The sequence below is a fragment of the Rattus norvegicus genome, chromosome 5, assembly GCF_021556685.1.
Source record: "Rattus norvegicus strain SHRSP/BbbUtx chromosome 5, alternate assembly SHRSP_T2T, whole genome shotgun sequence".
NCBI lineage: Eukaryota > Metazoa > Chordata > Mammalia > Rodentia > Muridae > Rattus > Rattus norvegicus.
The window spans coordinates 121795001-121812969 of record NC_141538.1 but is presented as its reverse complement, the minus strand read 5'-3'; positions in this window follow the sequence as shown (position 1 = coordinate 121812969).

Sequence of the window (17969 nt, the reverse complement as noted above, 5' to 3'; positions counted from 1 at the left end):
CATGTATGTGTATGCCCTTGGAGGCCAGAGGTCAACACTGGGTATCTTCGTTGCTTACTGTTATATTTTTAGGTAATATTTTTTACTGAACCTGGAGCTCATTCAAACACACACACACACACACACACACACACACACACACACACACACACACACCCATGCTCGAGGTCACAAACTCACATTCATACCTATGTGTTTGTCATTTTACAAGGGTGCTTGGGATGTGAACTTAGTCTTCCTGTTTTTTGAGGCAAACCTCAGCCATCTCTACAGCCCTGCTTGTGGTCATTTTGTAGCCATTCTGTTTCATAAGTAGCCCAGCCTAGAATTACATAGACTGAACCTGGGGAGCCTTGAAAAGCCTGGTTATAGGTTTTGTTGCCTTCCATGGGGACTATGGTGACTCAGGAAAGTGAGTTGACAACAGCTCCATGCACAGGCAAAGCGCCTGCTATTAGAGAGAACAGATGAGGTAAATGTTTGATTGCTGTACCATTCAGGTCAATAGAGGAAATCTCACTGAACAGTACAGATACCAGTGTTTAGAAAAGCACAGGCCACAGCCTGTGAGTAGATTGTGATATTTTTTGATGGGTTGACCAATCCGTGCATGTTATATGCATGCTTTTGCACATGCATGTACACCTACGTGTGTACGTGTGGAGACCTGAGAAGGACAGTGGGTTTCCTTTATCACTTTCTACCTTAGCTCCTTGAGAGTCTCTCCATGAACCTGCAGCTCTGCTTTTGTAAACTTCTGTTGCTTTGAAATCAACAAAACCACAAAAGCTATACACATGTCTTAGTCTGCTTTCTGTTGCTGTGGTAAGGATGGCCACTAAAAGCAACTTGGGAAGGAAAGAGCGTATTTGACTTATATGTCCTCAGTCACAGTCCACTGAGGGAAACCTAGAGGCAGGAGCTGATGCAGAGGCCATGGAAGAGTGCTGCTTGCTGGCTTGCTCCCCCTGGCTTGCTCGGTTTGTATTCTTGTATGCCCTGGGATGACCTATCCAGGGTTGGCACTGTGCACAGCAGGTTTGGCCCTCCTATACCAATCATTAATCTAGAAAATGCCCCATCGGGTTGCTTACAGCGCAGTCTGGTGGAGGCATTTTCTCAATTGAGGTTCCTTCTTTTTAGATGACTCTAGCCTGGGTCAAGTTGGCAAACAAACATAACACACACAAGTAAACAGGTGAGCGGGGCATCTGATACATAAGAAAGCACTTGAAACCCCAAACTCAAATGTTTACAAGACGCTAGAATGATGCTCTGCGGGACACCATGGAAACGAGATGGACCTGAACCATGTGATGGTTTTGCACTCTTTTGAGTAAGCATCAATGTTCATTTCTGTTGTTCTGTCCATTTCTGTCATGGTAAATGTCTGTTACCATGACGTTTGGCACCCATAATTCTCCAGCGTGACTTTACAGGTGCTGCCACACAAGAAGAGTAGCCACCATGCCATTCAAAATCGCCATGCACAGCCCATGTGGGACTGACATCCAGTCAGTTTGCTAGCAATCCAGTACCTACATCGTTTTCATTCATCATGCGAGTGCTTGATCATCAGAAGTAGGCACTGAGCAGGAAGCGAGGAGGATGTCTGGTAGCGGGGAGAAGGAAATAGGAGTCCCTGGACAGGCCACAGCTGAGCCATGGCTTGGCTGGCTACAGCAGATGGGAAGATGTCATTGTGCTTTTGGGGCAGGACTCGTGACTGGTCCCCATCAAACGGGAATAGAGGGTCCCTCTGGGTTGGGACTAAGTTCCAGGGCAGAACCCTCATTGCAAGTCACAAGCCACTTGGTTCCATCTCTTCTCTCTACCAACTGTGCCCTTACCCCACTGCCTCCCCGAGTGAAGTTGGAATAAATACATAGACAGAGCCAGAGGGCTGGGGTAGCAAGGCATTGCTCCCTGTCCCGAGATCTCCAAGTTTCTAACTATAAAAAAAGGTGAAATAAATAAGAAATGTCAGCCAAGCCCAATGGATCTTGTCTCTAGTCCCATGAAGTGGGAAGAGAGAGTTCAAAGACAATCCTTGGGTACATAACAAATTCGAGACGCTTTCTAGAAAAGGCAGGAAGTATATGAGTGTGTGCCAGTGCTCAGTGGTCTAAACTCGGTACGGCTCTGGCAGAGGACGCAAGTTCAGTTCCCACATCTGGCTGCCAGACTCCGGCTCCAGAGGGTCTGACACCTCTGACCTCCATGGGCACTTGCACTCTCACACGCAGGTGTACACGTGTGCACACACACCCAAAATTTGAGGAAAAAAATCTTTAAAAGGGTGAGTATAATCAAAATATGTTGTATGAATGTTTGAAAATGTCACAATGAGACCCATCATTCATAATATGTAATAATAAAACAATTTTTAAAATAGAAACTATCAAAGAACATTGTACATACTCTTCGTAAGACACAGTTTGTGAGACTTCGATTTCAGTCGTGATGAGGTATTCCATGGATCAAAAATGTAAACAATTAAAGCCACTTGTGCAAGGATATTTCAATGACCGGGGCTGGGGGCGTACAGTGGTCACAGAGAGCAGGCTGGAGATGCGGCTCAGGAGTAGAACAGTCTCTACAGCGCTGAACATTCTGGGCTTGATTCCCCAGCATAAAGCCTTGGGGGCAAGGAATAAGGGAAGAGAGAGAGAGAGAGAGAGAGAGAGAGAGAGAGAGAGAGAGAGAGAGAGAGAGAACGAGAACAATCAGACACTTGGAAACTCCCATCTTCATTGTCCCTTGGCATTTGAAGAAGGGGCCATGCCAGCCCCTGTGGGGAGGAACGGTCACCATCAATGCCAGGAAGAGCCTGAAATCTGCCTATGAGTTAAATTGCCTCGCTAGTGCCGTACATTTTCCAAACCACCTTCCCAGATGAGATTCCATTCAAGCTTCTTGTCCATCGCAACAGAAAAAAAGGAGCAGCCCCCGTGGCAGGTTTCAATGGTGCCTTGTGCAAGCTTTAATGATGGGGGAGGGGGAAATAAAACCAGAATTGCTTTTAAAAAAAGTGTTGCCCCATCTACCTCTAGAATGAAGACCATTCTAAGCAGTCAGACTATCGACATTCCAGAAAATTCGACATCACTCAGAAAGGGCGGGCAGTCATTGTGAAGGGCCCCAGGGGAACTCCAGAGAGGGACTTCCATCACATCAGTGTAGAGCTGAGTCTCCTTGAAAAGAAAAAGAGGCTCCCAGTTGACAAATGGGGTAACAGAAAGGAACTGACCACTGTCAGAACCCTCTACGGTCAAGTTCAGAACATGATCAAGGGAGTTACGCTGGGCTTCAGTTACAAGATGAGGTCTGTGGGTGCTCCCTCCCCCATCAACGTTGTTGTTCTGGAGAACGGGTCTTTGGTTGAAATCTGAAATTTCTTGGGTAAAAACTACATCCGCAGGGGTCAGATGAGGATAGGTGTTTCTTGTTCTGTCTCTCAAGCCCAGAAAGATGAATTAATTCTTGAAGGAAATGATGTTGAACTTCTTTCAAATTTAGCGACTCTGATTCAGCAAGCCACAACAGTTAAAAACAAAGGTATCAGAATGTTTTTGGATGGCACCTGTGTGTCTGAGAAGGGAACAGTGTGGCAGGATGATGGGTAAGACCTAAGGTATCCAGCTCCAGAAACAAGATCCTGGTTACAAGTCTTTTATTGGGGGACAATAAAAGACTTACATATTGAAACAATATTGTTGGGGCTGGGAATTTAGCTCAGTGGTAGAGCGCTTACCTAGGAAGCACAAGGCCCTGGGTTCGGTCCCCAGCTCCGAAAAAAAGAACCAAAAAAAAAAAAAGAAATAATATTGTTATTATTATTGGTGGTGGTGGTGGTAGTAGTAGTAGTAGTAGTAGTAGTAGTAGTAGTAGTAGTAGTAGTAATTTTGTGTGTCAGTATTTTGTCAGCATGTGTGTCTGAACTCTATGCTCGTGTGGTGCCTACGGGAGCCAAAAGAGGAAGTCAGACGCCCTAAGGTCTGGAGTTATAGTTGTCACCATCTCTATAGCCCCAGGGTTGCCTTTTTGGAGCATCTTCATAGTAAGTTTGGGGAGTGTCAGGGTTCAGAGGACAAGAACTAAGAGACCAGAGCAGTCTTCAGTAGTCCAGCCTTGGGTGCTGAAAATATCTTATAGTTCATGATTCCGCCCAGCTTAGTTTGTGTTCTATTTGTGCAATAAAAATCACACCCAAAAGCAACTTGGTAAACTCTAGGGTATCTTTTACCTTACACTCTGTCGAAAAAGGGAAGCTAAGGCAGGAGCTGAAGCAGAGGCCGCGGAGGAGTGCTACTTTCTGACTTGTTCCTCCTGGATGGCTCACTTTGCTTTCTTGTACAGTCCAGGGTCACTTTCCCAGGATGGCACTGCTTACGGTGGTCTTGGCTCTCCAACATCAACTTTTAATATAGAAACTGCCCCATGGGTTTGCCAATCTGATAGGAGAGTTTTCTCAACTGAGGCTCCCTCTTCCCAGATGACCAGAGCTTGTGTCAAGTTGAAAACAACAAAGACACAAACAAAACAAAACAAAACAAAACAAAACAAAACACTAACAAAAAACTAGCACACTGCCCTAGATAATCGAGACCCCCTAACTTGATTTAGGATATAGAGATTAAACTACCTTCTCAAGGGTAATTTCTGTCTTGAGAAACAAAAGCTGTAGGGAGAGGAAACCCTGTAAATATAGTTTTTCTGGCTCGAAACTTGTGCCAGTCACACACTTCAGTTTTAGACTTGTTCACTTCTCAGACGGTCTCATGTAACCCTGTAAACTGGTCTCAAACTCATTTTGTAATGGAGACTAACCTTCAACTCCTGAGTCTCTTGCTCCAGTGCCCCCCAAATGCCCTCCACATACTTTTCGAGGAAGTGAAACAAATATGTGTATTATTAACTTGCCAGATTTCCCAATAGACAAAGCCCAGTGTCTTGTCATTGCTGAATTCCCCCATGGCAAAGAATGAATAGATATCTGTTTAATAAAGTAAAACTGGATATTAGTTCTCTCAGAGCAAAGTCCTTATCTTCATTGTGCCTGTTTCTTAGCACCTGACTCGGGGCTGGGAACAAGTTCCTTAGAAAATGGTTCTTGATTAAGGTATTTTAATTAATTAACAACCAGAAGTGCTTCCTATTAACTACATTTCTCCAAGAGGGCTTCAAAGATACAACTGGCACACTTTTCCCGGGGTAAAAGAAACCTGCTGAGAAGCTGCTTTTTAAAACCACAGAAGCACACCAATTAGACTGAGTTTCAAAGGTAATGCCCTTCATTGGTGTGAGAAGGCAACTTTTCATCCTCCAGAGAGGGAAGCTCTTTGCCTATGCTCTGATGGGCTTTGCTATGGTGTGGATAGTGATAATTCTAGATCTTAATTACATCTTAGGTAGATACCACAAAGTGGCAGGCAGTGTTCTGCTGTTGCTTTTACCCAGCCCACCTGTTTGTCTAGTCACTTAAGTATCTTTCCAAGGTTACAATGTGAAGGTCTTGAGTGCAGAACCTATTCTGGATTATTTTAGTGTCCCAGAACCTTTCACTAATAGGAACTGTATTGAATTTTCTTTGTTCATTTGAGGCAGGCTCTTCTACTGCAATATCACCCGTGGGTAGCCTGAAACTTGAGCTCCTCCTGCCTCTGCCTTCCCATGTGTAGTGGATATAGCACGAGCTACTCCTGGCATAGCTACTCTTCAGTGAAGGTTTTGTTCCAAATATCTTGGTTAGTGTTTCCCATGTATTTTTATTAAACTTTAATCCTACAAATTCTTCTGGTTTACGTGCTATGTTCATCATATGGGTAAAGAAGGGAAAACCACAACTGAGTAGTCATTTGCTCAAGCGGACACTGTTAGGATCATCGGAGCTGGGCTCAGCACTGACTTGTGGTGCTTTGGAAGAGAAATGCCCTCTGTGGTCTCAGACATTTGACTGCCTGATCTACAGTTGGTGGTGCTGTTTGGGGAGGTTCTGGTGGTACAGCCTCACTGGAGGCAAGCTTTGAGATTAGAAGCTGCCTACCTCACCCAGTTTGCTCTCTCTGCTTGGAGCTTGCTGTCAAGGATGTGAGCTCTCAGCCTCCGGCATCTGTTGCTATGTCTGCTCATTGCAATGCCTCCCCACCAGGATGGACTCATGTCCCTCTGGAACCACAATCCTCCCTTCCTTCTATAGGTTGCCTTTAGGGGATGATATTTTATCACAGCAACATAAAAGTAACATGCACGACAGCCAAAGCCGTGCTCTCACTGGGACATGGTTTCTATTTATAGGGATTATCGTTTTTCGAGATATACATTCTTCAGGTATAAATTTGACAAACAGACGGAGATTACTGGGATTCCCAAATGCATTTAAATCAGCAGCTATGTAGCAATCCTGAGGACCAAAGTTTGACCTTCAAAATGATGTGTGAGTGTTCATGTATTGATGGCAAAAGACGTGGGTGTTTTTCCTATAATTACATTCCTGGAGTTCTCATCAATTTCTCTTTCTCTTTGGCTTTACAGTTAAAGGAACAGATGATTTAGTTATATAATTAGGCTTCTTCCCACTTCAGTGAAAGCTGATGGTGCTATAGCTAAGCTATGACCATTCCTGTGGTTATCTAGAGTAGCACATGGGGCCTCTAGCTATTATCTGTCCTAGTCATAGACGCAGATATACACAGCTATGCAGCAGAATCAATATTGTTAAAATATTGACTTTAACAATATGCTCCTTGGAGCTGTAAATAGAATTGGATGAAGCATTTATTTCCCAACCTTTTGACGTTGTAAATGTGGAATCCTGTCCCGAAGCTAGCTAGCATCTTTTCAACAGCCCCTTTTTGGCCTGTTCCTAATTCATAGGATCCCAGACCTAGAGGTTCAGACCAGGGACACTGTTTCCCTAGCATACATTAAGTTCAGTTCCTACGCTCCCTCATCCCCCAAGGAAAACATGGAGCCTATGATTTGATTCCTGACTCAACAAGATTTAAATCGCAGCTCAAACTTCAAGCATTTATAATCTAGTCCATGAAAGCAAAAGAGCAAGAGTCAGCATGACTAATTTATTTATTTGAATTAGAGAGAATTCAAAGGAGAGGAGCCAATATAGAGGGGGAAAAAAAAAAGAAGGGGGAAAGCAGTTAGTTTAAAAAGTTGAGAGAACAAAGTATGTTTTGCTTGGATGGGCAACCAAAGAAGCCTGCCAGGAATGGTCGGTAAAAGGTGTAAGAGTCATGAAACGTCTTCTGTCCAACCGTTACCGGAAACATGCAAGGAATTTCCTAGACTGGCCAGGATTGGATTGTGGGAAAGGTCTCTTCAAGCCTCCCCTTGGCTTTTATGGCAAGAAAATAGTGCGGACTATAGAGAGCCGTCGTTCTCAAAGCTTGTCCCCAATAGCAGAAAAGCATTGTCCTAAATTCCCTAAAAGGCACCGTGAAATAAATATTACGAGGACACGATGGCACAAGAAGGAGCTTTCAACTCTGCCACCAGAACAGTTATACTTCATAGTAACCATGTTGCCCTGTTCAATGACAAGGCACGCTCTCCAGCAGAAAGGGAAAAGGAGCTGAGTTCGCACACATGTTTGAGTCAAAACTCAAGAGAGGTGTCGGAAAGAGGTCATGAACCGCCACAGCAGTCCTGAGGGGTTAGTGTCTTTAGGTTCTAGGCACATGAATGTTACAAGACGGAACCACACCTGCACAGTACTAGGCTCCGCTGTACCCCTCAGATGTCATGCCTCATCCAAACTGGGCTCCAACTCGGTATTTGGCCTAGAGCTACGCTGCGTTTCTCATCTGTAAGTTGCAGCGCCCTAGTCAATGTTAAGGTCCACTTCTGCTTTCAATCATAGGAGAGGCACTCAGAAGAGAAACAAAAGTGAAAGCTCTCGAAGGAACACACACTAGTAACCTAAAGCACCAAGCTCTATCACTGAGAGACCTGGCAGGGTTCCAGACATTTATCCTTTCAGCAACTGTGAACACGGGGCACCTATCGCATCCTGTGGATGTGAATTAACACGGTAGAACACGAATCGGTCCAAGTCTCTGCAGCAGTCTCCTCAACCGTCTCTGGCACTCAACAACCATTTATTGAAATTTCTACCTCAATAAATCCAGCCACGATGCAAAGCCCTCCCCCAAAGAAAACAAACAAAAAAAGCCAGCCTGCAATGTCACAAACTCTCCCTAAGCTGTGCGTCCCCCTTTAGGAAAAGAGCGAAAGGGGAGCAGAAAGAAAATCCGAACTGGTCTGATTCTGCCTGCCCTCGCCACGCGGTGGTGGCAAGGACCAGCATCAGAGCGAACTGTTTTACAACTTAGAAAATGCAGCGGTCTTTCAATTCTGTCAACTGAATAGACCCCTGGGCCACTGGAGCCAGGAGAGGGCAGGCAGCCTGGTACCCAGCAGAAGGCTGGAGCACACAACCCGCACAGCCAGGATCCGCAGACCCAGATGACGGGAAGATGCTCCAAGCGCCCCAGTCTCTGGCTCCCGGGCAGGGAGAGGCGGACGCGCACGCGCGCGCACGCACCACGTCCTTCGCCCAGAGTTGTGTCTCGTCTCCCTTTTGTTTTTCTCCGTTCCCGGTCATGAGACCCGGAAGTTTTTTTTTTTTTTTTTCAATCCTGTCTCCCTTTTCCACCCCCCTCCCCAATCTATCACATGGCAAAGCTAGAATAAAAACAGAAAAATGGCGACGGTCACGTTGTGGCGAGCCTTGCTGCGTCATTAGATAATCCTCATGCAAATAGCGGGAAGAACAAAGGAAGGGGGGCTCGGGACCCCCGAGGGCTCAGGTGGGTGCGGGGCGCGCGCGGCCGCGGGGGCGGCGTCCATGTGCGCGCTCCGGGTGCTGCGCTCTCGACCCCGGGCTGGCGGCGCGCCCTGGCCGGCCGGCGGGGCGCGGAGAGCGGCTCTGCGGCGCGCGCACGGCGCTCGCACTCGGGCCGGCCCGGTGCCCCGGAGCCCGGAGACGGCGGCGGGGGCGGGGGCTGCAGTCGGACGCCCATGGTAGCACGGCGCCAGCTCCGGTAGGCGGCGGACCGCGCGGGGCGGCAGCGCGGGGCCGGGCCCGGAGCTGTGGCGCACTCGCTTTTTCCCCCCACCCCCGCCCGGTTGGCTGGGCGCTGGCGTGGTTCCCTCGCCGTCCCGCGGCCGCTGGAAATAGAGCCGGGATGTTGTTTACATGACGGATCCGGCAGGAGGAGTCTTCGAGGAGGAGGCGGAGAGAGGAAGAGCGGAGTCCCCACGGCAGCGGTGGCGGGCCGGGGTGAGGGCGAGCGCCGCGCGGTCCCCGAAGCCAGGACACTGGAGCCTAGGGTAGGCAGGCGGGGACGCGGGCTGCGGGAAGGCTGTCACAGGGGGCTTTGGGGTTCCTACCCTGTCACGCAGACTCTTATGGGCAGGGAGAATGGAGAGAGGTTGAGAGAACCTCTGTTTCCCCTCACGTTCGGGAACGCCCCCCCACCCCTTATCCCCACTCTTTCCCGCTTCTCCCTGGACTCACCTGTTTATTTCCACCTCTCAGGGCTTTGGGGTTTTGTTTGTTTGTTTCAAATATGGGACAGAGGGGCTAGGGTTATTATTATTATAATTACTAGCGAGATTATTGGGAAGGCGAGAGCGTGTTGCTATAATCGATGCTAGTCCAGGTCGGTTTTCAGGAGGGGGAGGGGACTTGGCGGAGACCCCGGCTTCTGGCCGTAGCTGACCCCAGGGCGCCTCCCCGCCTTCCCGGTGAGGAATCCTTTCCCTGGCTCCGCGAAGCCAGCTGCCACCTTCTTGGAGAAAGACCACACCTATGCTTCTTCCCGCTTTGGAGGCGAGGTGAGCTAAGAAGCCAGGCAGTGCCCTGCCCACCAGAGTTTGGCCAGACCTCGACACCCCAGAATTGGTAAAAGGCGTTTCTTTTCACCTGCTTATAGCGTTGGTACGTCAGCCCTCTAGTCCCCAGAAGTTGCAGTTCACAGTTTACATTAGAATTTGTCTCTTCCTTACCCTTCTTCCCCCGTCACCCCCCCTCCCCCAACGGCAATGAACTCTTGAGTTTAAGTTGAGAAAGAGGTGTCCCCTGCCCTGCCCCTAGTGAGGTTTTGTTTTTGTTTTTGTTTTTAATTCCACAGTGGAATTAATTTACTCAGATCTACACTTCCCCAGTCTCCTCTATCTCCCATTAAACTTAGCCCAAACCAGGCCGAAGCTTCTATTCCCTGTGGGCCGCACCCTGGCCCCTTGCCTTTCTTCAGAGCCAAATGCCTCTCAAAGCAGAAGGCACACCCAGCCCTAAGTCTCTTCCAGGAGGGAGGGAAAGAAAAGGGATTGGGGGGTGAGGGGAACGGTATCCTCAAGTTCCGGTCCGAATCCCCCAGTAGCATTCCCCTCCCAGAGCCTCCTAAATTCTTCCTAACAGCTGTTTCTGCAGCCTCTTTTGCTCCTGTCCTTCTTGATGTTTAGATGGAGTGGATGGAGAAAGATAGTCTCCCCCCACCCTTATCCTAGAATTAGGCATTTTTTTTCTCCTCTGTCTTTTCATTTATTGTGTTTTGCATATTCAAGCGTGATTGCCTGCTATTAGAGTTGATTTTCTTCCTGGCTAGTGACTAACAGAGACTCCTGAGGGAAGGTGAGGTGAGGGCTGTTGAGAAGGGAATCATTCACCACGTGTCCTCAGAATTGCCAGAGAAGACCCTTCTGAAGAAGGCACTTCTCCCTTCCATGACATCACCACTAAGCCCTTCCAACTTTAGTTTCAGAACAGGAAGAAGGCTCAAAATAGAACTACCTTAGGAATCCAGTTCCTTCACGAGATCAACTTTTACATCAGCGGCTGAGGGAACAAAGTGAGCTTTGACCCGGAGTGAAAGGGAAGAGAAAGCGGTAGTGTTAGTAAATGCTTTTCTCAAGGTTGGCTGGTATATTGAGGCTAATGAGTGATAATTAGGTGTGGTGTTTATTATTCATATGTATTGGCATGTACACGGAAGCATATGTGTAAAGTAGGACTCATGGACTATGATCTGCAATCCTGGTAGACCAGCCTGGTAGACAGAAGCTAGGAAGGGGTACTTGAGAAAGAGGGAGTCTGAGGATGCAGCAGCTGCTCTCGGTAAGTTGAGAGGCTTAGTGTAAACAGTAATTGTAACTTTCACAGGGTGACTAATGTCCTAGACAAAGACGGCCCAGTGTCAAGCTTTCTCTCCTCAGAAATTAACCCTGGTTGGGCTCTGGCTATTGTGGCATTTTGTAGACCAGGCTAGCCTGGAACTCAGAGATCCACCTGTCTCTGGGATAAAAGGTGTGTGCCACTACAATTGGCTGGTATCTCCAATCTTCTCCTATATGCTCCTGATTTGAGACAACACCTTTCTCCCTAAGGAGCACTTTCCAGAAACAGCTGCTTAGAAAATACTTTTGTAGAAAAAGAAAATACTGAAACAGTTGGTGTATACTGTAGCAAGACTTGCTGCTCAGTGGGGTAAGGGCTTGTATTCTGATTCAGGTTTAAAAGAATCCACGTGGCTTACAGAATAGTCTGTACCAGCTACTACTGTAGCTGCTAGCAACCCTGGGCACCAGCCATCTAAACTAGAAAGGCTGATGAGATCAAGTTTTAAACCCACTTAAATTTTAAAACCCATAAATGACTCAGGTATTGGAAACTTAACTGTTTGGAAAACACACACACACACACACACACACATATATATATACATATATATACATATATATATGTGTGTGTGTGTATATATATATGTATATATATATATATATATATATGTGTGTGTGTGTGTGTGTGTGTGTGTGTGTATTGGGATCTAAATACAGATTAACTATCTCTTGAAAATTCAGTACTGGACCCAAGATATGTTTTAAGTATAAGTACAGTGGATACTTATACTTAAGAAAAATAGGTTATTAATATGTCTCTTACTAATTTTAGCTCAGTGGGATTTTTTTGTTTTTTGTTGTTTTCCTTTTGGATTTTCAAGACGGGTTCTCTGTGTAGCCCTGGCTGTCCTGGAACTCACTCTGTAGATCAGGTTGGCCTCGAACTCCTGTAGATCCTCTTGCCCTTTCCTTCTGAGTGCTGAGACTAAAGGTGAACACCATTAAGTCCAGCTAATTTCAGTTTTAAAAAATGTGGCCACAGAGTATTTAAAGGCACACATGAAACTTTGTAACTTTTGTGAGTCTTACTTTATTTAACACCTTGCAGCAGCTGGACTGCTTTGGTCTCCGCATTCTGTCTTTATAGCCATGGATTAATTGCAAAGAGCTTCATCAACTATCTGCTTTCTACTGCTGTAATGCGTGTGAAAACTCAGGGACCCAAGCACATGAAACTATTTCTCCGTCTCAGCCCTCCTAATGTCTGTTTTTCAGGAGGTTAAAAACAAACTAACAAAACATGGAACATTTTAAAGGAGGTAGCAGTGGCTTGTAGGAAATTTGGGAAAACTAAGGTACCTCCCAGCAGCTGCTTGTTTAAGTCTCCCAGGAGGAACAATATATCTGAGGACACTAGGTGATAGGGTAGCAATTGTGGCACATGTCAATGATGTTGCCAGTCTTCTGTTACCTTCATTTACTTTGTCTTTTCCTTTCCTTTCATCCCCTACTTTAGAGCTCAGGATTGCCTACTCCTGACTCTCCCAAAACTCTAGCACAGCAGGAATACTCTGTGTGTGTGTGTGTGTGTGTGTGTGTGTGTGTGTGTGTGTGTGTGTGTGTGTGTTGTCTAAAGAAATTTAGTAATGGCCTAGGAAGGCATTTGTTTATTTCTTGAGACAGGGTCTCTTTATGAACTCTAGCTACCCTGGAATTCACAGCATAAACCAGACTGGCATCAAACTTGGAAATCAACCTGCCTCTGCCTCCTAGCTGTAATATCATTTTATAAATGACAAACTGTCCAATATGATGCAAAGAAAGGAATCAAATAGTTTTATTGATAACCAAAGGCATGAAGAGCCAGTATTGGATGAACTTGAGGGCACGACTGAGAAGTGCTGTGAAGGGACATGAGAAGAACATTGTGTGACTTTAGAAAGAGTTGACTGATTATTACCTACACACAGTGCCAGGCTGTGCAGTTGTTCCCACTTAATGAGTGACATGTCACTGTAGCGTGCCTTGCCAGTAGAAATGTGTTTGTTTCTCAGGGATAAGGGTAGAAATGAGAAGTGCAGAGAAGTGGTGTGTGACTATATTTATGGTCTAACCAAAGGATGTAAATTGGAGATCAGCATTAAATCGTTGGTATTATCTCCTTTACCTGTGCATTACAGGGGTTTCAAAACCTAAGACTCAACATTTAAATGGCAGGGCTGCAGTCAGTAGGATACTGTAGGCTAACAGAAAACCATCAGAAGTTTTTAGAGATGGCTAGTGGTGGGTGATCAGTCCGAAGTTAACATTTTGCTAGGAGTGGATTTGTTATGTAGGCCAGGCTACCGTTAAACTCCAGATCTTTCTGTTGTAACCTCCTAATGCTGGGATTATGGCCAGCTACCATTAATCTTTTTGTCTATTTGTAACGAGTAACTTTGTAAGAAGCTATTTGGTTGACTGGTTGTTCTTATTGTTATTTTTCGTAAGACTTCTAAAAATTCTCTTTAACCTTTATTTTCATTTTATGTGAATTGGGTATTTTGCTTGCATGCATTTCTGCACCATGCTGGATAAGGGCATCAGATCCCCTGGAATTACAGACCATTGTGAGCTGCCTAGTGGGTGCTGGGCATTGAACCCAGGTCCTCTGGAAGAGCAACCAGTGCTCTGAACTACTTAGCCATCTTTCCAGCCTCCTAACATTTTTTAAGATTTTTTTTTTTAATTCTGTAGCATAGGTTGGCCTCAAACTTAATGCGTAGCTTAAGCAGGCTTCAAACAAACCATTTCTTTTCCTTAGCCTCCCAAGGGCAGGGAATATTGGTGTGCCAGCACACACTGCCTCAACTGGTGTGGTTTTGATTACTGTAAAAGCATATTCTGTAGAGGTAAACACGGAGTGAAAATTACTTGTGAGTAAACTATAAAATCTAAATTTTGGGTATAAAATGCAATCCAGAGCAGAGTCAGAAAGTAAAGTAACTTGAGAAGGCAGACTAACTACATTTACACCGAGAACATGTATTAAAAGGGAAGGCTTTTAAAAGAGAACATATGGGACAATCTGATTTTTTTTTCTTTTTGTCTCTTGGACATTTTTTGGACTAAAATCATGAGCTCGAGGAACAAAGCCTATTTTCTCTGCTTGCTTTACTTCATTGTTTTTAATTGTTTTTACTAAATTAAATGTGTGTGTGTCTGTGTGTGTGTCTGTGTGTATCTGTCTGTGTGTGTGTCAATGTGTCTCTGTATGTGTGTGTCAATGTGTGTCTCTGTATGTGTGTCTGTGTGTGTGTCAGTGTCTGTGTGTGTCTGTGTGTGTGTGTGTCTGTCTGTGTCAGTGTGTGTGTGTGTGTGTGTGTGTGTGTGTTCTGCTGTTCCTGAGCCATGGCACTTGTGTGGAAATCTGTCCTCTCTTTCACCATGTAGCCCCCCAGGGTTGGAACTCAGGTTGCCAGCCTTGGAGCAAGCTGTTCTACCCATGCAGCCACCTTTCCAGCCCTCTGCCTGTGGGACTTTGTACACGTCTTCTCTGAAAGGGGGTTGGTTTGCTCTCATCCACATGGACCTGCTCCAGTGCAGCGTAAGTTTTTTGAGGCCAGTCCTCAGAGTGGACAGGCTAGTGATGTGCCTCTGGTGGTGGCTGTGTTTGAATGTCAGGGATGGCTTTGAGCAGAACTTTTTGCCTTGACTTTTAACCAATCTTTCTCCTTAAGGAAGAGGGGAAAAAATCTGTAACTTTCTCTAGGGTTTTCCACAAGTCTTTGGCACAAGTTAGTTTCTTAAAGTGTAATAGAGCAGAGTTTGCAGCAAGGTGCACACTACTGAATGCTCCTGGCCAGGCAGATGCTGACATCGAGAGTCCTGCTGCCAGGACATTGCCATAATATTAAATATTGTCAGTGAGCTGGTTTATGATTTTCAAGTTAAAGGGACTGGGAATTTAAATTAGCCAGCAATAGTTTTTAACAACTTCACGTGCCTCCAATTCTGTTATACATACAAAGGTTAATGACTTCAGGTCATATGTTAATTTTTTAGCTTGCCATTGGCTGGGGTGCTGTGTATCTTCAATCTGACCATTTGTATTCCGTGTCACTCAGGAGCGAGTTATAAGGCTCAGCAGTGTCCCTGGAGGACTTGGATTTTAAGAAATTTTTTTTTTTGGGGTTCTTTTTTTTTTTCGGAGCTGGGGACCGAACCCAGGGCCTTGCGCTTCCTTGGTAAGCGCTCTACCACTGAGCTAAATCCCCAGCCCCTGGATTTTAAGAAATTTTGTGTGTGCATTATGAAGAAATTGGTTCTTTGTTGTTGTTGTTTTAATCTTTGAGGGTTTTTTTTATTTGTTTTGTTTTGTTTGTATGCTTGTTTTTAAGACGGGGGTCTCCCTATATTTAGGGTTGGTCTAGAATTCACTCTGTAGCTCAGGCTGACCTGGAACTCAAAGCAGTCATAACGCTTTCCCAGTGCTGGGAATAAATAAGCACAACCCACCTGTCTGACTGTTTTGTCTGTTGTTGTTGTTGTTGTTGTTGTCAGTTTGGTTTGCCTTTTCAAAACAGGTTTCCCTGTAGCCCTGGCTGTTCTGGAACTCACTCTGTAGACCAGGCAGGCCTCAAACTCAGATCTCCCTGCCTTGCCTCCTGAGGCGGTGTGCCAGCACGCACCAGCTTGTCTTGTCATTTTCTACATGAGAACTGAGCCATCCAGAGGAAATTAGTACACTATACCTGTCTTCAGACACACCAGAAGAGGGCATCGGATCCCATTACAGATGGTTGTGAGCCACCACGTGGTTGCTGGGAATTGAACTCAGGACCTCTAGAAGAGCAGCCAGTGCTCTTAACCACTGAGCCATCTCTCCAGCCCCCATGATAGGCTTTCTTGCTGTAGCCTGAGTACCTTTGCTCTCTTTATTTTCACGAAAATGATTTCATTTGCAAAAGAGAAATATGTCGAAGAAGTGCTCTGATTTAGTTTTACAAGAGCATACATTTAGAAAGAGAATTTCCAAGAAGAAACAGACTCCACATTGAAGTACTGGCGTTTGGACCAGGGCCTCACAAATGTGAGGTAAGCTACTGAGTTAACACTTTCCACCCTTTTGTATTTAAATGTGAAAATAGTGAAAGAAAAATTTGTATTTTTTTTAAATTAAAATCACTCATTATTTCACCAGAAATATTTTATAACTGTGAGTTTTGTTAGGGTAAATTTGGCTAATATAGTAAACTTCAGCTTCAAGGTTCACGGCACATATTAAATTTCCTTTGGGGTTCTAGCAGTCAGTTACCATGTAACCATTCAGACAGTCAGTAACCCGCCCACTGACAACTGAATGAACACTGGAATTCAAGTGTCTCCATAGGCGGAGAAGAGTCTATGGTCAGGAGAAATTAAGCGTTAGTATTTTTATACTTTTTGGTTGCTCAGCTACCCAAATTTTTCTTTTATAAGAAACAAAATAGGGGTTGGGGATTTAGCTCAGTGGTAGAGCGCTTGCCTAGCAAGCTTCAAGGCCCTGGGTTCGATCCCCAGCTCCGGAAAAAAAAAAAAAGAAACAAAATAGCTTTCACGCAACATGTCTAGGATTTGGGTGAAAACATGCAACCATTTCCAGAAACAAGAGTTGTGGGCTCCAGCTCGCTCTTCCTTTTAATCTTTGCTGCCACCTTGTGTCTTAACTATGTATTACATCAGTTTGCTAAGCCCTATGCTGACGCCTTAACTTTTAGCTATCTTTGCGCTTTGGAGAGATTGCTTCTAATATCTTCGGAGGTGGATTATTTCATTTGGTGATTGCTTTTTAAAGATGAAGGTCAGTTTCCTAGTACGTAGAGTAAATTATTAAGCTACATTCATTTTGCTATTCTGGTTTCTGACTCCTGATCTAAGGAATTGATTCATCTCTCTGACTTACTTGAGGCAGAGTTAATGTCTGATCTGCATATAATGAGTCTTCGAAATTGAGAGAATGCCTAATTGAAAACATAATTATTTTTCAAATAACCTGTCAAGCTCTGCTCATGCTGAAATAGTTTGAGACGTGACTGACGTGGGAAAATGGAATGAGTCACGGTTTTAGTAAGTTGGTATTTTTATGTTGGCATTCTGATCTTAGAGACTTTTGTAACCTGCCACCCCCCCACCCCACCTTTTAAAAGACAAAGTCTCACTATAGCCCAGGGTAGCCTAGAAGTCACAGACTCAGCTTCCGTAGTGGGACTAAAGGCATGTGCTACCATGCCCGGCCTTTTTTTTATCTTTTATTAAAAGCAGGACTCCTCCTTGAAATAACTTCAGGGTACGTCTCTAAGGTACAGTTAATAATAATGAAAGTGATGTGTGTGTTGCCTTTTTAAAAAGAGACATTCCAGCAGGGTGATGGTGGTACATCCCTGTAGTCCTAGCATTTAGAAGGCAGGGGCAGATGGACCTGTGAGTTTGAGGCCAGCCTGGTCTATAGCGAGTTCCAGGACAGCCAGGCCACACAGAAAAATCCCGTATCCATTATTATTATTATTATTATTATTATTATTATTATTATTATTATTATTATTTATTACTATTACTGTTGTTGTTGCATTAATAATTATTATACATTGGTATGTAATAGGTAACATATGATAATGATTATGTTGTATATTAATAAGTATACACCATGTTAGTGATTTTATTGTACAAATATTTGTTAATAATAATTTATTATTATTATCATTTAAAAGTCATCCCAAAGATGTCTAGCCTCACACGATTATGACTGTAGAAGCGACATAAACCACAGAGAAAGCATGGCATGGGTGAGCACCGCCCACTGTGTCAATAACAAG